The 8,020-nt window shown below is 50.8% G+C and overlaps 1 protein-coding gene across 1 annotated transcript in view; it reads right to left on the bottom strand.

Moving 5' to 3' along the window:
* Positions 1-1,389, bottom strand: part of THRAP3 (thyroid hormone receptor associated protein 3) — a 93,896-nt gene extending 92,507 nt beyond the window's left edge. Inside the window, exon 1 of the mRNA XM_017959748.3 lies at positions 955-1,389. The gene's annotated coding sequence lies outside the window, so the exon portion shown is untranslated. The remainder of the gene's footprint in view (positions 1-954) is intronic.
* Between the last annotated feature and the right edge of the window lie 6,631 nt (positions 1,390-8,020).

The raw sequence follows: 8,020 nt of genomic DNA, 5'->3' as shown, positions 1-8,020 counted from the left end.
AAAAAAAAAAAAAAAAAAAAAAAAAAAAAAAAAAAATTTTAAAATAAGCCAGGCATGGTATCAGCCTACCTGTAGTTCCAGCTACTTGAGAGGCTAAGGTGGCAGGATCACTTGAGCCCAGGAGTTCGAGGCTGCAGTGAGCCATGATTCCATCACTGCACTCCAGCCTGGGCAACAGAGCAAGACTGTCTCTTAAAAAAAAAAAAAAAAAAAGTTTGAGACCAGCCTGGCCAAACATGGCGAAATCTCATCTCTACAAAAAATACAAAAATTAGCTGGGCATGGTGGTGTATGCCTGTAGTCCGAGCTACTCAGGAGGCTGAGGTGGGAGAATTGCTTGAAACCGGGAGGTGGAGGTTTCAGTGAGGCAAGATCATGCCACTGTACTCCAGCCTGAGGTGACAGAGCGAAACACCATCTCAAAAAAAAAAAAAAAAATTATGTTGATTACATGGACATGCCAAAAAGAAAACTACAAAAGAAAAAGAGAATATTACTATGGTTTATTCAGTAATAACTAACGTAATTCTCTTGTTGTGAAGTTCATCAATAAATTCATGCTTTCCTTCTCCCACCTCCTTTACACTGGGGGGCAGAGGGGTGGTGGAGGTTGTGGTGGGGGAGGCTGCAAAAGGTAGATTGGGGTGAGATGGAGATGAGAGGTGAGGTCAAACAGCCGGAAGAGCACACAGATTTTGATCAGATCTGACTTCACATTCCCACCCTTGACTACTGCTTTAGCTGTGTGCCTTCAGGCAAGTGACCTATCCTCTCCGAGCCTCAGTTTTCTCATCCATATGACGACTCCTATCTTACAGGGAAGGTCCAGGCACTCGGCCATTAACAGGACTTCATCCTGAGGCAGTGGGAACTATGAAAGGAAGCTCAGTGAGCGTGGGGGAGGCTGCCAGCTTTGAGTGCTCACGTGGGCAGCCTGGAGGGGAGCCGACTTACCCTCACAGTGCCTGTGTTTAGTCTTCCTCCAGGTAGGCTAAGAAGTCTTTCTTGGCTGGCTGCGGTGGCTCATGCCTATAATCCCGGCACTTTGGTAGGCTGAAGCGGGTGGCTCACCTGAGGTCAGGAGTTCAAGACTAGCCTGGCCAACAGAGCAAAACCCCGTCTGTATTAAAGTTACAAAAATTAGCCGGGCATGGTAGTGGGTGCCTGTAATCCCAGCTACTCAGGAGGCTAAGGCAGGAGAATCGCTCGAACCCAGGAGGCTGAGGTTGCAGTGAGCCAAGATTCTGCCACGGCACTCCAACTTGGGCGAAAGAGCAAGACTCTGTCTCAAAAAAAAAAAAGTCTTCAGTCTTTCTTGAAGTCTAGCCAGAATCTCTCCTTTCCTAGCCTGGACTCTTCTTTTTGTTTAGTTCAGAGCCTTAGGTGTTTGTTGCTATCACCCCGGTCTGTCAATGCAGCAGGGAAACGTCTTAAGGTTGTAATTTGTATTTTGCTCTGCTTGCTGCGGGTGTTTACTCCTTCCGGCCTGGGGGTGGGGACTGCGGTTGTTACAGGCTTTGGGATTGCCAAGCCAAAAGCGGAGGTTGCCAGGCACCAAAAGACATCCCCAGCCAGGGCTCTTGTTTACCAAGGCCCAGCTCCAGGAGCCAGTTACTATGCTGGGTTACTCCACAGCACAGGGCTCCCAGCTTGGGAGGGGCGGAAGTGGGACCCATCAGAGTTTTCCCAAGCCAGAGAAAGCGAACAGGGGTCTGGGTGTTTTTGCTGCTGCTGTTGTATTTTCTTGAATAATAGCAACTTTGCATCACTCCCATTCAGCTCTCCCGGGACCTCTGCTAGGTGCAAAGTTGCTGTTTGTGGGGAGGGGACGGATGTGGGAGCATGAAGTGGTCTTAGGAGTCACAGCAATAGACCTCTATGGCTAAGCCAAGCCGATCCAAGAAGATAGAATTGACTGAAGACCAGAGAGTCTTCCTCTAAACATTCCAGACTGGATAACCCCCCAGGAATTATACCCAGGGCTTCAAAGGGGTGGGGGCAATATAAAAAATTTAATTATGGCCGGGCGCAGTGGCTCATGCCTGTAATCCCAGCACTTTGAGAGGCCGAGGCAGGCAGATCACTTGAGGTCAGGAGTTCGAGACCAGCCTGGCCAACAAGGTGAAACCCCATCTCTACTAAAAATACAAAAAAAATCAGTTGGGCATAGTGGCAGACACCTGTAATCCCAGCTACTCGGGACGTTGAGGCAGGAAATTTGGGAGGCAGGGATTGCAGTGAGCCCAAATCGCACTGTTACCGGTTGAAGGTGTCCAGGTTCTTGGCGTCTTGAACAAAGAATTGGACAAAACATACAAACAAAGCAAGGAAAGGATGAAGCAACAAAAACACTCCACAGTGTGGGAGCGGGCTGACATAAGGGCTCAAGAGCCCTATTACAGAATTTTCTGGGGTTTAAATACCCTCTAGAGGTTTCCATTGGTTACTTGGTGTACACCCTATTTAAATGGAGAGGATATTTCCTGTCATAGCTGAAGTGTTTCCATTTGATTTAGCTCTAGGAAGTCAGTGTGAATCAGCCTTAGGTTTCCTGCCTCTAGACCTTATTTTCCTGCCTTAGCATCACTGCACTCCAGCCTGGGAGACAGAACAAGACTCCATCTAAAAAAAAAAAATTAATTATAAACTTAAAATTTAATATAGTATATTCAAGGCCACTAACACTTAAAGTGCATTTGTCAAGCGTGTCCGTGTGAAGAGACCACCAAACAGGCTTTGTGTGAGCAACATGGCTGTTTATTTTACCTGGGTCAGGCGGGCTGAGTCTGAAAAGAGAGTCAGCGAAGGGAGATAGGGGTGGGGCCGTTTTATAGGATTTGGGTAGGTAAAGGAAAATTACAGTCAAAGGAGGTTGTTCTCTGGCGGGCAGGAGTTGGGGGTCACAAGGTGCTCAGTGGGGGAGACTTTTGAGCCAGGATGAGCCAGGAAAAGGAATTTCACAAGATAATGTCATCGCTTAAGGCAAGGACTGGCCGGTTTCACTTCTTTTGTGGTGGAATGTCATCAGTTAAGGCGGGGCAGGGCATTTGTACTTCTTTTATGATTCTTCAGTTACTTCAGGCCATCTGGGCGTATACGTGCAAGTCACAGGGGATGCGATGGCTTGGCTTGGGCTCAGAGGCCTGACAGCATCATGTCCTAATTACTTTCCTACATTTCACTGTTTTTTTGAGACAGAGTCTTGCTCTGTCACCAGGCTGGAGCACAGTGGCGCCATCTCAGCTCACTGCAACTTCTGCCTCCCGGGTTCAAGCAATTCTCCTGCCTCAGCCTCCCGAGTAGCTGGGACTACCGGTGCGTGCCACCACACCCAGCTAATTTTTGTATTTTCAGTAGAGACGGGGTTTCACCATGTTGCCCAGGATGGTGTCGATCTCTTGACCTCGTGATCCACCCTCTTCGGCCTCCCAAAGTGCTGGGATTACAGGCGTGAGCCACCAAGCCCGGCCTATTTTTTTTTTTTTTAAGACAGTCTTGCTCTGTTGCTCAGACTGGAGTGCAATGGCACCATCTCAGCCCACTGCAACCTCTGCCTCCCAGGTTCAAGCAATTCTCCTGCCTCAGCCTCTCGAGTAAGTGGGATTACAGGCATGTGCCACCACGTCTGGCTAATTTTTCTTTTTTTTTGAGACAGAGTCTTACTCTATCGCCCAGGATGGAGTGCAGTGGCATGATCTCGGCTCACTGCAACCTCCGTCTCCCAGGTTCAAGCAATTCTCCTGCCTCAGCCTTCTGAGTAGCTGGGATTACAGGCGTGTGCCACCACATCCAGCTAATTTTTGTATTTTTAGTAGAGACGGGGTTTCGCCATGTTGGCCAGGCTGGTCTTGAACTCTTGACCTCAGATGATCTACCCACCTCAGCCTCCCAGTGCTGGGAGGCATGGAGCCACTGCACCTGACCTAATTTTGTATTTTTAGTAGAGACAGGGTTTCACCATGTTAGCCAGGCTGGTCTCAAACTCCTGACCCCAAGTGATCCGCCCTCAGCCTCCCAAACTGCGGGATTACAGGCGTGAGCCACCACACCTGGCCCAGTTTACTATTATGAATGCTTTTAAAGTAGTTGGCATCTGCTGGGTGAATACCTGCATGACAGTGCGCCACTGCTCACTCCTCCCTGCTCCACCTTTACTGGCATCATGTTGGCAGCTTGAAATTGGCCATGGGGAGTGTTTACATCATGGAAATTGGCAAGTGTGACAAATCAAGTCCCTCCCTAATGCACCCCAAGCCATTTGTAAACATTCACCAGCACACCACTGGGTAGAGATTCCCAAAACATGACTGTGATTGAATTTCTCACCAGCCAGCCTGGCAGGGGGTTTTGGAGCAGATCACCTGGTTTAGAGAATGAAATAAATGGGACATTTCTTTTTTTTTTTTTTTTTCTGAGACAGAGTCTCACTCTGTCGCCCAGGCTGGAGTGCAGTGGCGCTATCTTGGCTCACTGCAAGCTCTGCCTCCCAGGTTCACGCCATTCTCCTGTCTCAGCCTCCCGAGTAGCTGGGACTACAGGTGCTCGCCACCACGCCCGGCTAATTTTTTTGTATTTTTAGTAGAGACGGGATTTCACTATGTTGGCCAGGATGGTCTCAATCTCCTGACCTCGTGATCCGCCCGCTTCAGCCTCCCAAAGTGCTGGGATTACAGGCGTGAGCCACCGCGCCCGGATAAATGGGACATTTCTTACATCTAAGCATCATACAATAAAATGCATACTTGTTACCTGTATCTTGTCCAGACACATTTGGGGGCCCATCTCTTCCTCCTCCCTTAGAGACGAGAGTGCACACCCACTCATGAAACACCCCTCGCACATCCCAAAACACACCTGGGATGCCTTTTGGGTGGAATAAGAACAGAAGCTCCATGAGGGCAGGGACTTCGTTACTGCTGTACCTAGACTGCTCCTCAGTCTCAGCGGCTCTCCTAGTTTCCCTGACTTCTGACTTAGGGCAATTTAAGCCATGTTAGGGCCAGGGGGCCCTGTGCACACCGGCCGAAGGAAGAACCAGCCAGACACCCTGGGGTAGCCTCTTCTCAAGAACATGAACCTACTTGAGGGATGGTTCTCAGTCAGGAGCAATCCCTTCCCAGGAAACATCCGGCAATGTCTGGAGGCAATTTGGATTGTCACAAGAGCAGAGGAGTTGGGGGAGTGCCAATATCTGTTGGGTAAGGGCCAAGGGGGCTGTTAAGCATCCTACAGGGCACAGAACGCCCCCCACGCCCCCACTCCCACCATCCAAGATTATCCTGCCCCAAATGTCAATAGTGCTGAGGTTGAGAAAGCCTGGGACAGGGACACAGCAGGGAGGAACTCAGAGAGGACGGGGTCAGAGAAGAGACAGGAAAAGGTCAGCCTGCCCTGTAGCTACTGATCCCTCTCTCCCCACAACCCCCTTGCTCTGTGTGGGCCTTTGGTCTCTTCTTTTGTCTCCCGCCCTGCTTCTGTCCTCTGTCTCTTTGGTGTTGTCCCTGTTTATTTCTGTTTATCTCTCGGTCTCCATTTCTCACTCAGTCGTGCCATCCACTCTGGCTGGATCCTTGTGTTCTGAGACATGAGACAAGCCTTTGGCATTTGTACTCCTTCACCCACACTAATCACTCCAGCTGCCTCGGCCTGGGAGCGGAGCCAGGAGGTTGACAAAGGGGGAGGGTACAAAGAGGGGGGTTGGGGGTAGGGGGTAGCACACACTCCCTGCTATCCTCACCACTCTTCTTCCTCTTGTTCTTGGGGCCCCACTGTCTGCCACTGAGAGCCCTAGAGATCCAACCACTGTTTTTCTCTCACCCTCCAGGGCCTGGGACCAAGCCAGCATGCCCGAGTGGCCTTGCCCTGCCCACTGACCTCTTCCTCTTTACCTCACCCCCTGACTCCTTAAATTTCCCCTTCAGCCCAGTCCAGCAGCTGTTACAAAACAACTGGGGGCTGGGCAGCTCCTTACCCTCGGCCTTGCCCTGGGCAGCAAGTCATGACTGCCACTCAGCCCAGCACCCTCCGCCCAGAGATCAGGGACCCGTGGTCTCTGCCCTGGTCCTAGTTTTTTTTTTTTTTTTTTTTTTTTTTTTTGAGACAGAGTCTCGCTTAGTCGCCCAGGCTGGAGTGCAGTGGCGCGATCTCGGCTCACTGCAAGCTCCGCCTCCCGGGTTCACGCCATTCTCCTGCCTCAGCCTCCCGAGTAGCTGGGACTACAGGCGCCCGCCGCCTCGCCCAGCTAATTTTTTGCATTTTTAGTAGAGACGGGGTTTCACCGTGTTAGCCAGGATGGTATCCATCTCCTGACCTCGTGATCCACCCGCCTCGGCCTCCCAAAGTGCTGGGATTACAGGTGTGAGCCACCGCGCCCGGCCACCTGGTCCTAGTTTTTAGGACCCAGAGACCACTGCCTTGAGCCAGGAAATGGTTTCTTGTGTTAGGACCCGGTGCTCAGTGTCCAGATTCAATTGCCAGTGCCTGTCCCCAGGACCTAGGACTCAGACCTTTGTGCCTGAGGCCAGAGCTGCCTGCCCTGTTCCTACCACACACCTCGCCTGACACACCGTGGTGGCCTAGACTGCTGTGTTTTAGGGGTGGCCACTGTTTGAGGCCAGGAACCCTGCAACTGACATTGCAGAAAAGTGTGGCGGCAATTTTTAAAACAGAAAGTTGAGGGACTTTTGGCCAGGCTTGGTGGCTTATACCTGTAATCCCAGCAGTTTGGGAGGCTCAGTCAGGAGGATCACTTGAGGCCAGGAGTTCAAGACCAGCCTGGGCAACATAGTGAGATCCTGTTCCCATCACTATTTTTTTTTTTTTTTTTTTTTTTTTGAGACGGAGTCTCGCTCTGCCGCCCAGGCTGGAGTGCAGTGGCCAGATCTCGGCTCACTGCAAGCTCCGCCTCCTGGGTTCACGCCATTCTCCTGCCTCAGCCTCCCGAGTAGCTGGGACTACAGGCGCCCGCCACCTCACCCAGCTAGTTTTTTGTATTTTGTTTTTTAGTAGAGACGGGGTTTCACCGTGTCAGCCAGGATGGCCGCCCACCTCAGCCTCCCAAAAGGAATGGAATCTAAAAAAAAAAAAAAAAAAAAAAAAAGGCCGGGCGCGGTGGCTCAAGCCTGTAATCCCAGCACTTTGGGAGGCCGAGACGGGAGGATCACGAGGTCAGGAGTTCAATATCAGCCTGACCAACCATGTTGGTTTTAGTCGCTATCAAAAATACAAAAATTAGCAGACATGGTGGCAGGCGCCTGTAATGCCAGCTACCTGGGAAGCTGAAGCAGTAGAATCGCTTGAACCCGGGAGGCGCAGGTTGCAGTGAGCCAAGATCATGCCACTGCACTCTAGCCTAGGCGACAAAGTGAGACTCCGTCTCACCAAAAAAAAAAAAAAAAAACAAAGTGTAATCTCGGCACTTTGGGAGGCCGAGGCAGGCAGATCACCAGGGGTCAGGAGTTTGAGACCAGCCTGGCCAGCATGATGAAAACCCGTCTCTACTAAAAAATACAAAAATCAGCTGGGCATGCCCAGGGGCAATGGCTTACACCTGGAATCCCAGCACTCTGGGAGGCCGAGACTGATGGATCACGAGGTCAGGAGATCGAGACCATCCTGGCCAACATAGTGAAACCCCTTCTCTACTAAAAATACAAAAATTAGCTGGGCGTGGTGGCACGTGCCTGTAATCCCAGTTACTCTGGAGGCTGAGGCAGAAGAATCGCTTGAACCAGGGAGCCAGAGGTTGCACTGAGCCGAGATCGTGCCACTGTATTCCAGCCTGGAGACAGAGTGAGACTCTGTCTCAAAAAAAAAAAAAAAAAATTTAAATTGAGGGCCTTTTTTTTTTGGGCCGGAGTCTTGCTCTTGTCCCCCAGGCTGGAGTGCAGTGGCGCGATCTCAGCTCACTGCCTCCCACCTTCAAGCAATTCTCCTGCCTCAGCCTCCCGAGTAGCTGGGACTACAGGCACCTGCCACCATGCCTGGCTAATTTTTGTATTTTTAGTAGAGACAGCGTTTC

The sequence above is a fragment of the Papio anubis genome, chromosome 1 (assembly GCF_008728515.1).
Source record: "Papio anubis isolate 15944 chromosome 1, Panubis1.0, whole genome shotgun sequence".
Taxonomy (NCBI): Eukaryota; Metazoa; Chordata; class Mammalia; order Primates; family Cercopithecidae; genus Papio; species Papio anubis.
Note: the sequence above shows the minus strand (reverse complement) of the source record. Positions and strands in the feature narration are given on the sequence as shown.